Raw genomic sequence first — 22,086 nt, 5'->3', positions numbered from 1 at the left:
GCAGAAGTTTTGGGATAGACCCAAGCTCGTATCACCATGCCTTTTGAGAGGGGAAGAAATACCTCAGCACTTGGAGGAAGAAGAAGTGCCGACCAGGAGGCCTCGTTCGGGGAAAAGGCCAAAGATGACCACGTGGCCTGTTTGAAGGCTGACTCATCGCTGTGCTGGCCCTACTCGTGGCTGTGTTACTTCAACTTTGGATACCATTGTCACTGGCTCTCGTCTTGCTTCTGGTTTCTAAAGTGGGCTGCATCGAGTCCTGCGTCCACCCTACGAATCGTCGAGATGAAGGGAAGTCCTGCCCGCATTATTGTTTTGTTGTACGAGTGCGATCTCTGGCGCCCAGTGGATTAGGTTTTGCATTTTATTTCTCCTTCTTGCATATAAGTTTGCGTATTCCCATTTGCCTGTTTGTGTCTTTTGACTCGCTTGGTTTGTTCCACTGATTAAAATGTCTCATCAACCCTCTTCCCTGTAATTTGCTTTTCAAATAAACCCTTTAAAAGGTAAATAATAAATAATAAATAATTAAGAAGTGAGTTTCAGCCATCTGCTTTCTGCATATGTTTACGGTCGATTTTTGGGTGACCTTGGGCAATGGTAAAGTAAAGTAATTACCCTTGCCAAAGGAGAGGGTATTGCATTTGGGTTCGTTTGTTTGTTTGTTTGACCGCACAGAACTTTTGTGTTTTTCTCCACAACCGCTTGTCGGATTGAGACAAAATTTTCACCTTGTGCGACTACTCATGTAGAATGATGAAAAATTGGCAGCAAAAAAAAAAAAACAAAAACAAAAATAAAAAGTGGCAGTTCTTGTTATGTCTCATTAATTACGTAACACACCAGTACACAAATGCCACACTAAATACACTACAAAAGACGACATAAACACCACCCAAAAGTCCTGGCAAGGGTCTGCAATCTCTGATTGCTCTTTTTCTTGTTATTTAATTCAGTGCCATAAATGACTGGACCATCCCTCGCGAAGAAAGACCATCCCTCGCAAAGACCATCTGAGGAATCCCGTATTAACGGGTACTCGGCCGAGACAATATTATTGATATTGACGCAATTTTACACTTTTTTTCAATGTGATTCTGTAAAAAGGAAATTTGATTACTCCCAGGTTTATTATAATTTTTGTTTATTAAGTTAGATATGTTAATAAAATGTGTATTCTATGTAGGTGTATCTGAAATGAACAAAAGCATGGTTTTTATTGTTTCCTAAACTACAGTTCACCTTTACTGATTTAATTGTATAATAAATAACCAAACTGCATAACATGGTCTGACATTGTTCATTCAACAACATAATCTAATTTGCCTTGATGGGTAAGAAAACATTACCGATAAGAGGATCAGGAAAGGCAAGGATGGTTGGCAGAGTGGTTGACTCCAGACGAACACATTGACCTGTCCTGTCAAAGTATTCGTCTGAAGAGTGGTTGGAGCACATCCACGACCGTGCTGTTGGAGACCACCTGTCTACAACCACTTCATGTTGATCGCCTATCTCTGTGGGCTCTGTGGGTCACTCTGTGGAAATAAACATAAAATTTGTGAAGGATGGAAGCAATAGTGCTTGCGGCTTATATGAATAACATACACAACAAACAATTTATAGAGTGTGTGATGAATGTACATTTTTAAGAGTCGAATATCCCCCTCCACTCCCCTCAATTTTTTTTCATTTCGATTTATGTACACCAACAAGACCTACATGTATTTCAGCTCAGACTTGGACAAGACCATTGCAACTGAGTCTGCAATTGTTATACTATTTTTCACAATCTCATCACACTTACCTGTGAAATGTCAGGATCATCACACTTACCCTTGCTCCCTTGATCAGGACCATCACGGTTTGTATAACAATATGCAGCATACAACGGCATTTTGATTTCAGAAAAGAAAGAATAAATCAAGAAAGAGTAAAGTGAGCAAATGCGTATTCCCACAAGACTCTCTGGAATTGCAGGCCATCACGCACAGATAACTCCGTGACGCGGCGGGTTGCTAATCGACCATGAACGCCAATAACCTAACCATGTGGCTTAGGGTCCTTCATCTAATGGAAACTGGTCACCTAAAATGGTCACGTGATCTAATTACCGGGAGACACGCCCTCGGTACGCCTTCCTCAAACTGGATCACCTTACTGGATCAGATGCAGCCGAGCGTAACTGCCAAGGACGTACCGGCTAAGAAACAGATCATTGGGAGATAACGTCCCGGCCAGGCTAGAATACGGACCATGCTGGAACAATGAAGAAAAAGACGAAAACGAGCTGGGAACATTTCTATACAAAGCATTTATTTACAATCAGTGAGGAAAGGTATGTGGTATAGTGAATGCGTTTATTATTATGAGTAGGGTGAATATGATGGTTCTAGCTCACTTTTCCCCATGTAAATGAATGGGGGATTTTCAGCGATTCCCTTTTTTTTTTCCCTAAAAATAAACCCCCTTTTTATCCGTTTTTCCCTGCTGTGCAGGGGTTTGGTTTTATGGTCGGATGCCCTTCCTGGACGCCTCTTACAACACAGGGATATGGTACACCTATTCTAACCGGGGCATACACCGGGACCAGTATACTGGTACTCATTTCGCCGACCGCGGAAGGATGACAGGCTGAGTCAACCCCCTGGTGTTAATTCAGCAGCTGAGCGGGATTCGAACTCGGGACACTGGGATCCCAAGCCGCCACCCTAACCACTAAGCCAACACCAGGCTTTGTATATATATAACCAGGCTATCCCAAGGTATATTTATTTGTCTCCCCTTTAACCTGGAGGTTGATCAGCTCACTCATTGAACCTATAAAGATTTGTTCATTCTCAAATTCCTTCAATAGTTTAATTTTCTTTGCACAATAATCCCCATCTAAAATATTGACAAACAAAACATTTGAATCTTTATATTTTTTAAGATACCCCTTTTGTGCCATTACGAAATGATAAACTTCTCTTAATGATCTCATCTGACCACCGTCCGAGTTGCAAATCATTTTTGTGTATAAACCACGCCATAAAAAAAGTTTTGTTTCAAATGTTTTCAGTTCATGCCGTGAAAATGAGGAAGTGTTTTTTGACACGGTCGTGTTGTGTGGTTTTAGACAGTCATGCTGTGAAAAAATAGGAACTATTCTGTGAGACAAGGTCTCGTGTTTATATTTTATCTCAGAACACGAACTGAAAACATTTGAATCGAAACCATTTTAAGTATGTTTTGTAAATGATTCATACAATCGCCCAGTTATTTTCCAAGCTGTCATTTCCTGTGGCCGCACCCAATGTTTCGGGAATTTTCTCATTGTAAGCCTTATAAGTGATTCACCAGACAAAGTTTCTGCCAGACAGGATTTTCATTTTTACAACTGAGACATGGATGATCTCTCTTCCGATGAAGGCAAAAGCTTACTACAGAGTTGGTAAGTTTGTTTGGTTTTCTCTTTGAACGATGAAGCAAATGATTATTAATTAAATCATGATAATTCTGATATATATATATATTTTTTCCCTGACAGGGCATTGGAAGAAATTGAGTTTACGTATCACGACGTGGTTCATGAAATTAATACTCTTATTGAAGAGATCAATGATTTTAGAAGAGAATTGAAAGACATTTTCAATGAGTGGCACGAAGTCTTATCACGTCCTATCATCTCGAAGGAATTAAACCAATGGTGAGACACGTGTGTGTGTGTCTGTCTTCCTACCTACCTCTCTCTGCTCTTATTGAAGAGATCAATGATTTATAATGACCGGTCTCTGATCTCGAATGAATTAAACCAATGGTGAGACACGTGTGTCTATGTGTGTCTATGTGTGTGTGTGTCTATGTGTGTGTGTGTGTGTGTGTGTGTGCGTGTGTGGGTGTGTGTTGCTTTCCCTGTCTGTCTGTCTCTTCATCTATACCCTTGACTTTTTTTTTTTTTTTTTTCAGCACTATCGCACAACATCAGCTGTTGAAGCAATCTTGTACAACACATGATTTTCTGGAGGTAAATATTTCTGAATTATTATTAATATCACTCTCTCTTTAGAATGTCGTCTAATGTTGGTTGCATTATTAGTTTGAACGCGGTTTTGTCAGTACACTGGAATTAATTTTATTGACCTTGAAAGGATGACAGGCTGAGTCGGCCTCCTGGTGTGTTAATTCAGTGGTCAACGAGGCTTACTCATATTACCATGTAATTATTATCCACTTTTTGTTTCAAAACAGAATATGGTGTCTGAGTTTCGAAATCACAAGACATCTGGAGAAGATTGCTGGGAAAGATTATACATTCTCGCAAATGAATATTTAATATTTTCAATATTAATAAATTATATTTGTTTTGTATACAATTACTTGATTCTGAATTACAAGAAGAGGATCAAAACATGAAGGGAGGGTAGGTGCGCCCCCCCCCCAATGGCCCATCACCCCCTCATCCCATCCCTCCCCTCCCCATGTGTGTGTGTGGGGAAGGGTGGGGGGTGGGATGAGGGAGGTGGTGGGTCAAAGGTGGGGGGGCGCACAGGGGGGATGAGGGGGGTGGGGCTTGTGTGGGAGGGGTTTATGTGGGTGGGGCTTATGTGGGCGGGGCTTCGGTGGGTCTTGTGTGTGCGGGGTTTATGTGGGTGGAGCTTGTGTGGGAGGGGTTCATGTGGACAGGGTTTATGTGTGTGGAGTTTTTGTGTGGAGCTTGTGTAGACAGGACTTATGTGGGAGGGGTTGATGTGGGCAGGGTTTATGTGGGCAGGGGCGAATGTGGATGAGGTTTGTGTGGATCAATGGATGGGTGGAGAGATGGGTGGATGGGTGGATGAGTGGAGCTTGTGTGGATGGGTGGATAATTTTTTAATTAAATAAACATGTTGTGTGTGGGGGAACTAATTAACTAATCACTAATTATGTGAATATGGGTGGAGCTTGTGTGTGTGGAGCTTGTGTGGAGCTTGTGTGGAGCTTGTGTGGGGTTTGTGTGGGGTTTATGTGGGTGGGGCTTGTGTGGGTGGAGTCAAAAAGGGGCGGAGTCAAAAAATTTCAATTTATTGGAGCTTGTGTGGGGTTTGTGTGGGGTTTATGTGGGTGGGGCTTGTGTGGGTGGAGTCAAAAAGGGGCGGAGTCAAAAAATTTCAATTTATCTTTGTCTTTTGTAATTCCTGTGAATAAAATGAACCTAAAATCTCTTCCCCTTCCAAATCATATATCTTATAAGTCCAAGGAACCGTATCTATTACATCAACAATTTTAAAAAGTTCTTTCGTCCATCGTTCAGTAAAACCCTTTTCAAAATGAGATTTCCACCTATATATTCTTACGATATCACCAACTTTGAACTTAGGTTTTCTGACATTAATCTCTTTTTCATATTTTAATTTTGTAAATGTTTCTGATGGCTTCATATTCGTTGACGTGTGAATCGTGTCATTATACTTATCCACAATATCCTGAATAAAAGATAACCATTGTTGTGAACCGAGTTGTGTGAATTTTTTATATAGTCTCTCTTTTAAGGTACGATTAAAACGTTCAACAACAACTGCCTTCCCTTCATTAAAGGTACTGTATAATGTAATACTGTTATTTTTTAGAAAATTCATAAATGTCTTGTTATAAAACTCTCTACCCTCATCAGTCCACAATTTTTTAGGTTTTCTCTTACTTTTATTAAATATCTGTTGAAAAGCTAACATAAGAGTATTACCTGTTTTGTTTTTTAAAGGGACAACCCACACATATCTACTCCTCAAATCAATAACGGTTAAAGCATACTTGTACCCCTTATCATTATTGAGTTCAATCAAATCAGCAGACCAGATATAATCAACTTCCTTGGAATAAACTTTCCTTCTCTGAAACTTTGTGAATATTGGTTTATGTAATTCATCAGCTAATTGCTCTTCAGTCTTAATGGCATCATTAGAGCCTATGAGTTTTTTGAATTTCCAAGTCCAAGTTTCAATTTAGCACTAATCATCTTCTTCACGATGAACCTATCAACTTTTTCTCTCAAGGTTGGATTTTGTATCAGAGACAAATTATACAACATTTCTCTATCGGCTTCATGCTTTTCTTCCAACGTTGTGGTATTCCCATAATCAATATCGTGTCTCATGCACACTTCATCAACTCTATTGATTGGTTTACTCCAGGATTTAGGATTGTCTGCCTCATCTAATCTTTTATCCAAGTTTGTGCCTGGACCACAGAAAGAATACCCTGGAAGATGTAATTCCCCTGGTATTCCAGTAGTTGTAAATTTACTTCCTGATAAAAACTTTTGTATATCTCCTCCGAGTTTGTGTTTGGAGATAAATTGATTTTTTTGAACCACACACCGAACATATACCTTTTTGTATAACCCTGTTATTTTTACTTTTAATATATGAAATATTTTTAGTATTAGTTTTCTTTTTACATTTGAGACAATAACTCATTTATTTATGAGAAAAATTTCTGCAGAGTGCAAAAACCTTTTTAGTTTCCAACATGCACATTTGAATCTTAATTTTTAAAACATAAAGAATCCTTAGAAATGCCTTCACTCTCTCCTCCATTTATTTAAGAAAAAACTTGAATTAAAATGAATGGCTTGACGATGTCAATAGTCTTGAAGAAAGTATTGCAAATAGACTTGTCAATTCTTTGTTTTCCTCCTCGGTGGGTTGAGTTATTTTCTGTAATACCGCCAATCTTTTTTGAATCTCACTGGTTTCCATATTTTGATATTTATTCATTCTCTCTCTTTCCTCCCTCTCTCTCTTCTCCTTTTCCTCCCTCTCTCTATTCTCTCTTTCCTCATTCTCTTTCTTCTCCCTCTCTTCTTCAACTCCTTCCTCATCCCTTACTATACTTGAATCGTTTACACCCCATAGAATATTATACATATATTCATCAGGATTTCTTGTTATTCCTGCATCGAAAATAATTTTTTTTACAACAGGAAACCAATAAAATTTCTTTTGAATTTCTAAAAGAGCCTTACCTTTTCTTAACTTTATAATTTTTTCATTATTTAACATTCTAATTAAATCTAAAGTTGTTGGTTTATCAACATCAGCATAATGCCAATCTTTTATTGAAAATACCTCATTCTTATGTTGTAGAACATATTTATTAAAATACCGAATACCCTTTTCTTGAAGGTATGCTTGGACACAGAAATGATAATTTTCTTGAAGCCTTCTTGCTGTCATTTATGTATTAGAAATATATGTTAGAATAATATTATGGCACGAAACACCTCCCCATCTTCCCATAGTTAAATCATTTTGTATTTCCTTACTTATTATATATAATCCTGTTTTTTCTGTTTTCATGAGATAAACAAGTGCAAAACCATTATTATATTTGCCCTTATTAAATTCTTTTATTTGTTGTTTACTAATCGTGGACCCACAAAACTCATTCTCGATACCAAGTGGATAATATTCTTCCTTACGAGACTGATTTAATTGTTCCAGGTCTTCGAGGTTAATTTTAAATGACCAATTATACCCTAAATCATTCATATCATACCCCCATTGTTCTATTCTCATACAAACGATACGCCCTTCTTTATAAAAATTTATTTTAATTCGAACTGTGAATTCTGTATGACCTGGAGATAATATCAACACTTCTGTATCTTTGGAATACACAGCCGTTTTATTTAAGGATATATATTGTGATAAATCGCTTAATCTCACCAAGTCATTCGCGTCAGTCGGGCTTGGATAATTTTTTAATTTAAAAGCATTTTTCATGTTAATATTTTTGGTTATATTATATTTATGTCGTTCAGCCTGTGCCTTTGTGTAATAATTTGATAAATCAATATCCAGTTCTTGAGATACACCAAAGATAGAACCATCTTTACCAACATAAGTCATTTATATTAGATTAAAAATAATATCATAAAATTTTATATTTTTGTTGAGTTGAAATAACACATATAGACATAATTGACCACAACACTTGGAATTTAATTCTTGGACTTGAAATGTTTGATAAACACCATTCTGTAAGAATTTTATAACTTCAACAGGTGGTGGAAGACCAAAACTATCAAAATAATATTTGTCTTGATTATTAAAAATACAAACCCAATGAGAACCGTTCCCATTATTATCTTCTAAGTTCATAATAATATTCTTTGTATGTTTCGACACATTTGTTAATTCATCTCTCATACAAATAACCACATTATGAATTTTTAATTTCTTACAATATTTGGCAAGTTGTAAATTTGATGTTGTATTCTTTCCAAATTCTTTCAACCACTCATCAATGCTCATTTATTTATTAGAAAGATATAATCCATTACCTCTTTTCGTTAATTTTACACCTGCTTGTGCTATAGAAGAAAGCATATCTCCAACTAACAATCTCGCTTTATCAGGCAGACCTTCAAGTTTTTCAGCAAAATCTACAATTACACCACTTCCACTAATTTGTTTCTCCAACTCTTTGTTATGTCTTTCCAATTCTTTTTGAGCCTGGAGTTGAGCCTTCCTTTCGTTGGCAGTTTTCACCGCTGTTGAAATACCACCCGTCAATGCTCCAACCGCACTTAAACCAGCAAATAAAGGAATTAGAAATGGGAGAAATCCTCCACTCGTCTCTCTTATTGAATATTTTTTCAACATTGGTTTTGTCATTTTAATTTTAAGTGAGCCAGTGTCATTCAAGATTTTAACCTGTTCTCTTGTGAGCAAAACATCAATTCTTACTGCTCCTTTTCTCTGAATTGTATTAACGTTAATCGTACAAGGCTTTTGATTTTGAACACAAGATGATAGTTTATGAAGATTGATTTGATTAACATATACCCCAGTTGGTACTTTGCCACTCATTTATTTAACAAAAAATTATGTGAGACTAATCATCACACCATTATCTGTATTAATCTGCAATTCTGTTTCTTCCAAAAGCAAACAATATGTATCAACTTCTTCACTCTCTCCTCTTTCAATGTATAGGGAAGTATCCACTCGATTAGACTTTATAGTTTCCTTTTGCGCGCTCAGGTCAAACGCATAGATTGTATACAAACTTTTAAATGCTGTCATATCCAAAATAGGTTCTTTATTTCCATTACTTTCACACACCTTTTGGTAAGACTTGTATGCTTCAGCAAAATCATTTTTTTCCCAATTAATTTCCAATCTATCTCGTGGATAATATGTTCCATCTAGAGAAACGCGAAGTTGTTTCACCTTAGCATTATCACTCAATGCATTATTCTTATCAGTCGCAGTATCACCATCTGGCTTTTTAAAAATGATCCACAGATATCGTGGCTTTCCTTCCAGAACACCCAAATTCCACGTGTAAGTAGTTTGATTGAGTTTAACGTGTTGACATCTTCTTTTGAGGTATGATACACTGAGTGGTTTCTTTGAGTTAAGTCTTCGATTCAACATCTCTTCTGTTTTAAGATTAGGAGTATATTCACTGATATACCAACTCATCTCCTCAATTACAAATTTATTCTGATCACCAAAAGCATTACCAACACCAAAAAGCAATCTATTTTCATTATCATTCCTTTGTAGTTGAAATCTAATTTTAAGACCATACAGAACTTTATCATGATCACAAAATCCAAATATACCTTTAAGAGGAACCGCCACAGTAAAACTATTTTCTGCTTTTGTATCATCATTATACGCTCCTTTCCTTTGAATATATCCAGGGTCTGTGTTTGTTCCCGTTGACATATCAGGAATAAAACCTTCGACAGACCCCTTTCCCATTCTATCACTGAATGTATAGAGTGTAAATTTTATCATTTCAGATACAGCAGAGACATAATCAACCGCTTCAACTTCTTGTGTTCCAATATACAAACGCACACTATCAAACATTTTCCAGAAGAAATCATTTACAAGTGTAGCGTTTGTGTTATTCCCAGCTTTAGTGAATTTAAATTTACACAACAAGAAACTTTCGGAGAGATTCAAATAGGTTTGTTGATTATTTATTTCAAAACTTTTTGTACCATTCGTATTCCAGTCTGTTCCAGTTATTGCATTTACCTTGAAGTAATCTTCTTTTTTAGTGGAGTTTGAGATAATAATAGTATCATCCAAATCATAGATACTATCAATTGCTTCCATACTTGTATTTATTTAGGAAAAAAGATGTTAAAACTTTTGAAACCCTGATCCAAGTATTTGAATTATTTTCTGTCGTTCTTGGGGGGACAACTGAGTTTTGCCTTTCTTAATTTCTTTTATTGCTTGTAATTTATGAGATTCTTTCTGAGCATCTTTTATACTCTTTACAGCACCTGCTACATTTCCCACAGCAGAAGCAGTTGAACCGATTAGGTCTTTATGTTTAAGAATAGTTGAACCAATACCCATGAGAGTATCAATTATCCCATCTCCTCTAAATTGATGTCCAACACCCCTTTGTCTCTTAGGTTTATAGTATCCTCTACCAAGATACATACCTTCACCCTTGTAGTACGGGGAAAGGAACATCCCATCCCCTGTAATTATTTTATATTTTCCCAACTCGTGCTTCCTCACAATAACCATCGTATTTATTTATTGGAAAACTTCACGTAGGTGAATTCTGATGGATATAACTTCTCCATTAAAAGAAATCACACGATTATCTTGGTCGGTTATCCTAAAATTTACTCTGTGTATGGTTTTTCCTGACACAGGTAGATAAACCAAATTTTTAGGTTCCATATTAAATTTATAACCAATTGGGGTTGAGTATGCACTGAATGAAAATATTGTATTTGTTTGTTTCCATCATTATAAGCACCATCAATCAAATCACAGTGAATTAACACCGAATTTATTCCTGAGGATATTTGAATGACATTATCACTGTAAAACGTCCCATTAGTTTCAATCTTTTTTGAGGAGAAACCTAATAACTCTCTAAATGAATTATCAATTGTGAAATCAACCTTGTAGTTATTTTTAACTTTAATCGTTGATTTTGAAGTATGTTTTTGAATGTCTATAACAATATTTTTTGGTTCATCACCCTGTTCTTTCATAAGACGAGCAATTTCGGAAGATATTTGAGAAATCTCATATGCTCCGGGTGAGACTGTTATCGTTTTGTATCCACTTCCGGGATTATAACTAAACTTGTCATTTTTATCAGTTATATTAAATAAGGTATTATAAGTTTCCATGGACAATAAAGATGCCTCATATTCTTTTGTTGTGTCAAGTTGTAGTGGGTATGGGAATGAAGATGTGTGGTCGCTTGTTGTGAAATCAAAACTCAGGATTGTGCTTCTCATCTTATTTAATATGAGATAAAATGTCTTTATATTGAGATTTATTAATTATTTTCATGTTCATCAACTGATCTAAAATGGCTGATGCTTCATTAAAACAATTGTTATTTCCAGCCTTCTTACTGCCGAACAACAATAACAGTCTATTAACTAATTGCGATGGGTCATTTGGAAGAAAACTAATACCTGAACCAAGGATACTTAAAGCCTGAATAATGTGTTTCTCCTTCTCATTCTTCCTACTTTTACCAGAAAGAATAACCTTATAATTTAGAGTGTTCAGCAAATCAATATATACTCTATCATCATTATTTTCCATATCCAATGGTTTATCAATATACTTTGATTCATCCCTCACAGTTGAACCTTGTCTTCCATCTTTTGTGAGAAGAAACATTAATCTCGGAGTTAGTTTAACATGGGGTTGAGCAGAACTTAAGAACCTTAATTCATCATTAAATATCAATACCTTTTCTTTAACAAGATGAAATATTGCTGGTTGTTCTGTTGGAATGAGTCCTGCTTTGGTTTTTGAATCCGCTGAATATTCATTGTTTTGAACAGCATTCACAATATAATCAGGGGGTTGATTAATCTCTTCCAGTTGTTGAAATAAACCTTCATCATCATATTCTAATTCTCCTAAATGCTCTAATTCTTCCTCCGTCATTTGACTGAAATCTTTTAACATTTGAAGCTTTCTAGGAGTATATTCTACTGTGGGAACTGTGGAAACATCTTTCATTTTTTCTTGGGAAGTTTTTAAAAGTGGTTTAAAAAATTTCTCTTGTTTTCTTTCAAATGCTTCTTCGCCCGTTAGTTTCTGTCTGTGTTTCTTCTTTATGTCTTCCTGCTGTTTTACAACTTTTGAAACCAACTCTTGATGTTCCCTAAATCTTCTTGCTCTTTCTTTCGCATCCATTTATTTATTGAAAAATATCATTTAATATCTCATCTTGTTTCACAACAATATATTTATATTTTTCAGTCGTGTGTTTCATGTAATCCCCAAATTCCTTTTTACTACATAATGTAGAACAATTGTCTCTCCAAAAATTGTTTATATCTATTGAATTTAACTTGAATAAAATAAAAGTATTAGCATTGTTTCTGATGGAACGACGAGGAAGCTGAAAGTACGATTGACTAAGATAAATACAATTACAAGAAGAATGTCTCCCTCTTGTGTAGTAGCTGTCCATTACCGTTTGGTTTCTCTCATTAACACAATCATCAAAGATAACGAGGTTCTTTTTGGATTTATCCAAATCTTGGGGAGACGGTATATCATCCGTATTATCACTCAGAATACAAGTTATCGGTTTTGATTTCTTTTTACATCTCTGTGTATCACAAAATAGTTGTATTATATCTTCAATGTTAAAATCATTTAGGTTTTTGAAGTTTAAATAAACCGATTATATCTTCTTTTTGAAGACCAGCATTAAAACCTTGTGAGAGTAGTTGATACTCTGGTTGAAAACTCGACTTTGTGAAAATTATTAAATTGTCATAATCTAAAAAGTTGGGAGTGAGGAGCATTTTTAAAAGTAAGCAGGTTTTTCCACATCCACTTGAACCAACTATGAGGCATCTTAATGAATTTGGGAGATTTTTATGGTTGTCAAATTTTATCTTATTTTCCCAAATGGGTATAAAATCATTATTCATTTATATATTTGGAAAACAGGTTATTTAATTTATTATTGGCTTTTTTTGAAATTCTATATTTTATCCTAAGTTCAGGTTTAATTTCAAGATAATCCATTATTTTATTTATACAATATCTTGTGTTGATATTTCCCTGAAAATTACATCCATGAATAATATACAACACCAATCCTTTGAACATTTCTCTTATACGTTCAGTTTCTTCCCTTGTAAGGAAAGGTGTGTTATCATCCTCATACTTTACATTCATTTCTCTAATCAATCTTGTAAAGTAATTCATTTTTGGTGTAAATCTAAAAGAATTATTTTCCTTTTTATATTTTTTATTATCATTAATTAGAAGATAATCACAGAATATACATTGTTTATAGGCTTTTGACTCTGTGTTTAATCCCTGTCTTTCACACGCAGGACAATTCTCAAATTTGTCATATGGAGAATCAGGAAAGTCTAGCATATTTATAAAGTAAAACTTTACTTAAACTGAAATTCATCTATACTTTCAGTTGTATATTACCATCGATATCGATATACTTTTTCATTATCAGATTCAACGACAACATTTTTTATATTAAAGGTAATTTTAAAATTATCGTTAACTACTATTGAACGAAATGTCATTTCACCTGATATATTAACATCCTTTATTTCATCAAGATTTACATCTTTAGGGTTGTTGAAAAAAATACAAATTTCTCCTTGCATATTACAGATGGTCTTATCTTTTCTTTCTAAAGCTACATCCATAAGGTTTTTGTTCTTTGATACTTTTTCTTGTTTCATTGCTTTTTCTAGTTTTGAATATATTACTAGAAGGAGAGGAGAAACTTTTGTTAGAGATACTTTAATTGATGTTCTACCAGGTATACTAAAAGCCCTTCCACTGAAGGAAATTGAAGAACTCATATTATTTACCATAATAGTTTTTATCCAATAGTTGTTATATTTATCTTTGTTCAATTTTACATCCTTGACATATTTCTCAGTATCTTTAACAGATGAAGAGATTGATTGAAACTTGTCTTTTGTGTCTTGAAACATTGTATTTATTAAGTGAAAAAGTTGGAGGATAAAATGTTTTTAAGCACAGATTCACCTATAAATTAAACGAAATTTTCATCAAGAAAATTTTAGTTTAAGCAAAGTTTTATTCTATAAATATGGTGAATACAACGTACTGCGATGTTTGTAATCACGAATATAAACATTATAGAAAACACCTCCGAACCAACAAACACACATTTAATCTATTTCATCAAATATCTCCTCTTGAGTTGGAAAGAAAACATTGTGATATCTGTTCAAAGGATGTTTTGAAGAGTAGTTATAATCAACATCTTCAATCACAAAAACACAAGAAAAATGAGTTTAAAGTAAAGGGAGACTATTATATTAAAAACACTGATGAGGCATTTAAAGGGCATATAAAAATAAGGATTTTTCAATTTGGAGAACCCGGTCCATCATCAATAGCTGAATCAATTGAAATAGTGAAACCTGATGTTGAAAATTTTATTAAAAAGACATTAAAAGAAATGAAAACTTTAAAGTTTTATATGGGAGTGAAAATGAATATGAAAAGACAAGATGAAGAACAAACTCCTTATATGAGAACAGATCTTCATTTTATAACATCATTTCAAGATTTTTTGAATAGTGGGGTTTATGAAGAACTATCAAGACAAGAGGAGGATGTTGATAATACAGTGGTAGGAAGTGGATTCAATATTAAAAAAATCATCTTTTTAGATATACACATTCTAAAATCAAACCCTCTTAAAGCTTCTTCTTATATTGAATTACCAAAAGAAATAAAACTAAAGAAGGCAGTTGTTAATATTAAGAACAATGATAATAAATGTTTTCTCTGGTCTGTTCTTGCTCACTTTCATCCACCAAAATGTAATTCAGAAAGAGTAAAACAATATATGAAATATGAGAATACCTTAGACATTAAAGATTTTAAATTCCCAATGCCACTAACAGATATTCCTAAATTTGAGAAAAAGAATAATCTTTCTATTAATGTATATGGATTAACGGATACAAACAAAGTTCAAATATTAAAAATTTCAAACAACTATAAAAATGAAGAAACACACATTGATCTTTTATATTTTAGTGTTGGAAAGAATTCACATTACACATACATCAATAATTTATCAAGATTAATCTCTTCTCAGGTATTCAGAAGAGCAAATAAAATATATCCTTGTAAGCGATGTCTTAATTCATTTCATACAAAAGAACGATTAGAGCAACATTCAAAATATTGTAGTAATCATAAATCAGCTGTAATTACAATGCCGAAACCTGGTGAAAAGATTTCTTTTGAAGATTATAATAAATCTTTCATGCACCCATTTGTGATATACGCTGATTTTGAGTGTATCCTTAAAAAGATAAATACTGCTTCTCCTAATCCAAAAGAATCATATACAAATAAATATCAAAAACATATTCCTTGTGGTTTCTGTTATTATATCAAATCATCTGTTGGAGAAAAGTATAACAAACTTGAACATTATCGTGGAAAAAAAGCTTCACAAGAGTTTGTAAAACGATTAGAAAAGGATTGTATAAGACTCACTAAATTAATGAAAGAAACAAATGAACCGATGAAATTAACCAAAGAAGAAAAATTAGAATTTAGAAAGAACAATATCTGTCATATTTGTGAGGGGGAAATTAAGGAGTCTAAAGTTAGGGATCATTGTCATCTTACTGGTAAATATAGAGGTCCCGCTCATTTCTGTTGTAATCTTAATTATAAATTACCTTCTTTTATTCCAGTCTTTCTTCACAACAGCGCCAACTATGATACACATCTATTTACAAATGAACTTTCAAAAACACCAGGGAATATTTCTGCCATAACAAACACAAGTCAAAAGTATATTTCATTTTCAAAAATGATATTCACAAAACCTTTAACTCGTATTAGGTTTCTAGATTCTTACAAGTTTATGGGAACACCACTAGCCTACCTCGCATCAAATCTAAGCTCCACGGACTCTTTTCCAAATCTTAATTCATTCTTTCCAAAAGAGGAAATTCTCACTCAAGAGGAAATTCAGATTAAAGAGAGAATTCAAAGTAAAGAGGAAACTGTAATTAATGAAGAAATTCTAACTGAAGATGAAATTCTAATTATAAAGAAAATTCGAACTAAAGAGGAAATTCTAACTAAAGAGGAAATTCTGATTAAAGATGAAATTCTGATTAAAGAAGGAATTCTTACGAGAGAGGAAATTCAAACAAGGAATGAAATTCAAAGTAAAGAGAAAATTCTTACAAGTAAGGGAATTTATCCTTATGATTATATGGATTCATTTATGAGATTTAAAGAAACACAACTTCCATCAAAAGAAAGTTTCTATAATAACCTTTATGAAGAAGAGATAAGTGATAAGGAATATAAACACGCACAAGAAATATGGAAATTATTTAAGATAAAGAACCTTGGAGAATATCACGATTTATATCTAAAAACAGATGTTTTATTGTTAGCTGATGTGTTTGAGGCTTTTAGAACACTCTGTCATAATAAAAATTGTTATGGATTAGACCCTGCCCACTATTTCACAGCTCCTGGTTTAGCTTGGAGTGCAATGTTGAAAATGACAAAACAAGATATAGATTTAATCAGTGATGTGGATATGCTTTTGATGATTGAGAAGTCCAAGAGAGGTGGAATATCACAAGTATGTTCAAAAAGATATGCTAAAGCAAATAATAAATATCTTCCAAATTATGATAGTGAAAAAGATAGTAATTATTTGATGTATTTTGATGCTAATAATTTGTATGGATGGGCAATGTCTCAATCTCTACCTTATGGTAAATTAGAGTGGGTGGAAGAAAAGGATTATGAAAAGGCTTTGATGAATATTGTTATTTCTTCTCAAGAGGAATTGAATGACGAAGAAGAAGGTTATTATTTTGAAGTTGATTTGAGGTACCCGAGTGTTCTTCATAATAAGCATAAAGACCTTCCTTTTGCATGTGAGAAAGAAACCCCAAAGAAAGAATGGTTCAGTGATTATCATAAAAGTTTTAATATTAAAGGCAAATCAACAGAAAAGTTATTAACAACATTCTATGATAAAGAGGGATATGTTTTACATCAGAGAAGCTTAAAACAGTTTTTGAGAGAAGGATTGAGAGTAGCTAAAATTCATAGAGTTTTAAAATTTAAACAAAGTCCTTGGGTGAAAAAGTATATTCAATTCAATACAGATATGAGAGCAAATACAAAAGTAAAATTTGAAGGGGACTTTTATAAATTAATGAATAATGCTGTATTTGGAAAGACTATGGAAAATGTTAGAAACAGGCAAAACATTAGATTCGCAACATCTTGGAAAGAAGCTTCGAGATTGATAAATAAACCAAGTTTTGAGAGAGAAGAGGTTTTTTCAGAGAACTTTTCTGCAATTCATATGAAAAAGGAAAGTATTGTAATGGATAAACCAATTTATATTGGAACAGCAGTTCTTGATTTATCAAAGATATTGATGTATGATTATTTGTATAATGACTTAAAGAAAGAGTATGGTGAAAATGTTTCATTGTTGTATATGGACACTGATAGTTTTATCCTAGATATAAAAACTGATGATGTTTATGAAGATATGAAGAAAAATATTGGAGTATATGATACAAGTAATTTCAGCAAGAAGAGTGAGTTATTTTCCAAAAAGAATGAAAAGGTTATTGGTAAGTTTAAGGATGAGTTGGGTGGAAAAGTAATGAGTGAGTTTATTGGATTGAGAGCAAAGGCATATGCTTATAAGTATGGTGATCAGATTGATAAGAGGTTAAAGGGAATAAAGAAATATGTAATAAAGAAATCAATAACTTTTAGAAATTATTATAATTGTTTGATGAATAAGAAAGAAGAATACAGGAAAATGAATACAATAAGAAGTTATAAACATAACATATATAGTGAAGAAGTAAATAAAAAGGCATTAGGAGCCTTTGATGATAAGAGATTTATTTTAGATAATGGAATAGATTGTGTTCCATATGGATATTGTATGATAGAGTGTATAAAAATGGTTAAACTAAGTATTAATCAAACTAAAGAGTGGAGAAAATCTCAGTCTTGGTATATAAATGGAAAACATAATGAATGTGAAAAATATCAAATAAGTCTTATTGAAAAAATAACTAAAACAAAGGTAAATAAAACAAATAAGCGAATTAATTTAAAAACTAGTAAGTTAGAGGATGTAAAGAAAAAAATGAATATCCTTGAATGGACTGAAAACTTTGATGGTTATCAATTGAACAATGAAAAAACAATTTACTATAATCTCAAAATGATATGTGGCTCAGGAGGTGGTCAGATGAGATCATTAAGAGAAGTTTATCATTTCGTAATGGCACAAAAGGGGTATCTTAAAAAATATAAAGATTCAAATGTTTTGTTTGTCAATATTTTAGATGGGGATTATTGTGCAAAGAAAATTAAACTATTGAAGGAATTTGAGAATGAACAAATCTTTATAGGTTCAATGAGTGAGCTGATCAACCTCCAGGTTAAAGGGGAGACAAATAAATATACCTTGGGATAGCCTGGTTATATATATACAAAGCCTGGTGTTGGCTTAGTGGTTAGGGTGGCGGCTTGGGATCCCAGTGTCCCGAGTTCGAATCCCGCTCAGCTGCTGAATTAACACCAGGGGGTTGACTCAGCCTGTCATCCTTCCGAGGTCGGCGAAATGAGTACCAGTATACTGGTCCCGGTGTATGCCCCGGTTAGAATAGGTGTACCATATCCCTGTAAGAGGCGTCCAGGAAGGGCATCCGACCATAAAACCAAACCCCTGCACAGCAGGGAAAAACGGATAAAAAGGGGGTTTATTTTTAGGGGGAAAAAAAAGGGAATCGCTGAAAATCCCCCATTCATTTACATGGGGAAAAGTGAGCTAGAACCATCATATTCACCCTACTATTATGTATAGTGGAGAGAGCAAGGCGCAAGGCATTTGTGGGGTGCGACAAAAGGCAAGCAATTTACAAAAGCAGTCACAGAGCAGAATTATCCCGTTATATCTTCTACAATCTAAATTTAAGCGACGACAGGCGCCACATACACACAAACAGACCCGATGAAGAGTAGTTACCCAGAAGGAAGGAGAGCAGATGAGAAATAACAGCCTCTCAATACCTGGTGCAGTCGGCCAACCGCGCAACCCAGTATACTTTGGGGGACGCTCCGTTTTAGCGATCCCACCTTAAGATTTGGCATGTTATCTCTTGCTTGATGACTTTGCCGGGGCTCGTGGAAATTGATGCTCTGCACTGGTCCAGAAGAACATCTGTCGCATACCAACCCCGAGTGCACATGCAGCGACAGGCAGACAATGAGGTGCAGCGAAGAGAGGGTGGAGTAGAGAGGCAGAGCAGTGGGCGCGGCAAACAGGCGGAGACAGTGCGAGGCAGGCAGGCGAGAGTGAGGAGAGAGAGGGTGGAGGGCTTCGCGATCCGCCTTTTATAAGGCACAGGCGAAGGGTGGGGTGACGACCCGAAGCGACATGCCATCATCCGAATTGTGCCCTTCCATTGGATCCTGGTCCTGCCCTGCCAGGCTCCTGGAGCCGGAAGCAGACTCATTCGCACATATGGCGTGATGCGGCCCGGAGCCTTCCACCGAACTACAAAGCTGTGTTCTGGCGATTGGACGAGGGTCATATCGGTCCCGCATGCCCATTCGGGGCACCTCCGGCGAGCTGTGGTTGGTGCTGTTAACGTGCTTGGCCCATCCTCGTACCACGCGGTCCGAGTGGCCTGGGCAATGCAGCACACTCGTTTGGTGGTAAATTGCATCAATGTGGAGATGCGTGGAGGCGCGGTGTGATTTTTCTGTGTGCGGAAGATGATGGTCGAGGTGGTGCTTCTGGTGAGCAGGGGTTGAGCAAGGTGAGACACATTGTAAATCGGCGCACAGATTTGAATGAAAGCGTGTGCCATGCGCGTCCTGTACAGTATCGGTGGAGAGTTTCTAATAGGATGGCTGCCTGGGTGTGGTGCCTGCTTCGATTTGTATCATGGATAAAAGGAAAGGGTTGGAATGAAAATCAGGATTGAATGGAAGATAGAGATATAATTAAACCTGGCTATAAGACCCACACAACGCACTTCATCCCGTTAAACATAAGGGGAAGGTCGAAATGCAATGAGATAACTGCCTGGGGATCACTGTATGTTGGGTGCCATCACCTTAGAGGCATGCGGTTTTGCAGAACCGCAACAATATGTAAAGCACTAAATCTCAAACAGTTGTGGACGAGTCATGACAAAACTTGGTGGATAAGTTGGTTAGACGACAAGGACAAGCTGATTCGATTTTGTTTTAGGTCTGGATCCAGATCTGGCCTGTCAGTATGGGGTACAAAACGTAAACTGTTCAGTTGGCAGAGGTATGCGATGTACCAAGTGCCCTTCTAGTTCTACCGATTTGCCAAAGCAGATTGACACTAGCCTTCTACGAACAAGACTAGTTCTTAATTTTACTTTTCAAAGTTGCCTGGTTGTTATTCAAATTCGGTCTGTTCTCAGATCAATTTAGATTTTCAGCAATCAGTTTTCAGTTACGACAGCTCTTCCAGACATCAAGGGCAATGATGAAGTGGTGAATGAGCAAAGACAAAGTGGAAATGTGACGTGTGTGTGTGTGTGTGTGTGTGTGTGTGTGTGTGTGTGTGTGTGTGTGTGTGTGTGTGTGTGTGTGTGTGTGTGTGTGTGTGTGTGTGTGTGTGTGTGTGTGTGTGTGTGTGTGTGTGTATGTATATATGTGTGTGTGTGTGTGTGTGTATGTATATATGTATGTATATATATATGTATATATGTATATATGTATATATATATATATATATATGTATATATATATATATATATGTATATATATGTATATATATATGTATATATATATGTATATATATATGTATATATATATGTATATATATATATGTATATGTATATATATATGTATATATATGTATATATATATGTATATATATATGTATATATATATGTATATATATATGTATATGTATATATATATATATATATATATGTGTTCAGTATCGTGGCATCTTCTGACATATGGAACATTTCCATAATGAGGAAGGTTAACGATGATTCCTTTCAAGCGAGATGTAAAATGTGTGCTGACGAAGCAGAATGGAATTGTGCCACGAGATACAATGATGAATGTGAGCTGTCTTTGTGAATGCAAACCCTCTGTGCAGAATACATTCCTGTAATGATCTCTCTTTGGCCTTTATGGATATTTCACTTCGGGAAATACTTCCAATGTGATGAACTGGACTCTCAAAGAGTGAATAAGAACATTTATCTTGCACTTGGATAGCGCAGCGTTTATAATCTATAATAATGTGTGTGTGTGTGTGTGTGTGTGTGTCTGTGTGTGTGTGTGTGTCTGTGTGTGTGTGTCCTCCACAACCCCAAAATCATGAAACCTTGTTGCCCCAAAATTTGCATGCACACACAGGAAACCCCAAGGTAGTGCATGAATGAAAATTGAGTGTTTGGGTAAATTTGAACACCCCTTTTAAAGACAATTAACAGCCTTATTTAAATATCCTTTGTCAAGGCTTCATCCTTGGTCACCAGACCCTCCATCGCAGGAGTCTTAATTCGCCATTTTGGGGGTCTGCTCAATAATGCCTTGAACTGGAACACATTGCAACAGTTTCTTCATGAGAAAGTGCTCAAAATGTTGTTTTTTTTCACTTTCCTCACTCATATCATCAAATGTCTGATCTTCATCTCTGAATCACTGCACACATCACTTTTGTAAGTGCTATTGCTTAAAAATAGGAGATCGGAGCGATTTTATCTATTATATGATGCAATTTTCCATAATCTACTGTCACAGACCAATTAAAGTACATAATTGAAATATTAATTTCCGTTTTGCGGAGCGGATCACGTGGACTGAGGCCGAGGTCATATTTGTCACGGCGGTCGTGGGGTCTCCAAAATCTGCGGCCACTAGCAATTATACGGCAGCCGCAGTATTTCTACGGTCACACAAAGTAGCAGTCACATATGTTTTTATTTTTCGGGTAGCCGCACGGCGTATTTATAAATCGTGGAGACCGAAAACGTGGGGGTGCCGTACGGTCTTT

General features: G+C 35.2%; 1 protein-coding gene and 1 long non-coding RNA gene across 2 annotated transcripts in view; one reads left to right on the top strand and one right to left on the bottom strand.

Moving 5' to 3' along the window:
- Nucleotides 1-881: 881 nt before the first annotated feature.
- LOC147014424 (protein CFDP2-like) overlaps nucleotides 882-22,086 on the bottom strand; it is a 121,096-nt gene continuing 99,891 nt past the window's right edge. The window contains exon 4 of the transcript XR_015050763.1: nucleotides 882-1,538. The gene's annotated coding sequence lies outside the window, so the exon portion shown is untranslated. The remainder of the gene's footprint in view (nucleotides 1,539-22,086) is intronic.
- Nucleotides 2,384-4,416, top strand: LOC147014426 (uncharacterized). Its single transcript, XR_015050440.1, has 4 exons — nucleotides 2,384-3,433; nucleotides 3,530-3,688; nucleotides 3,949-4,006; nucleotides 4,231-4,416. It is a non-coding gene; the product is annotated as an uncharacterized LOC147014426 (long non-coding RNA).

Source organism: Eptatretus burgeri, chromosome 13, assembly GCF_056783735.1.
Source record: "Eptatretus burgeri isolate ZD-2024b chromosome 13, Ebu_testis_v1, whole genome shotgun sequence".
Classification (NCBI taxonomy): domain Eukaryota; kingdom Metazoa; phylum Chordata; class Myxini; order Myxiniformes; family Myxinidae; genus Eptatretus; species Eptatretus burgeri.
Note: the sequence above shows the minus strand (reverse complement) of the source record. Positions and strands in the feature narration are given on the sequence as shown.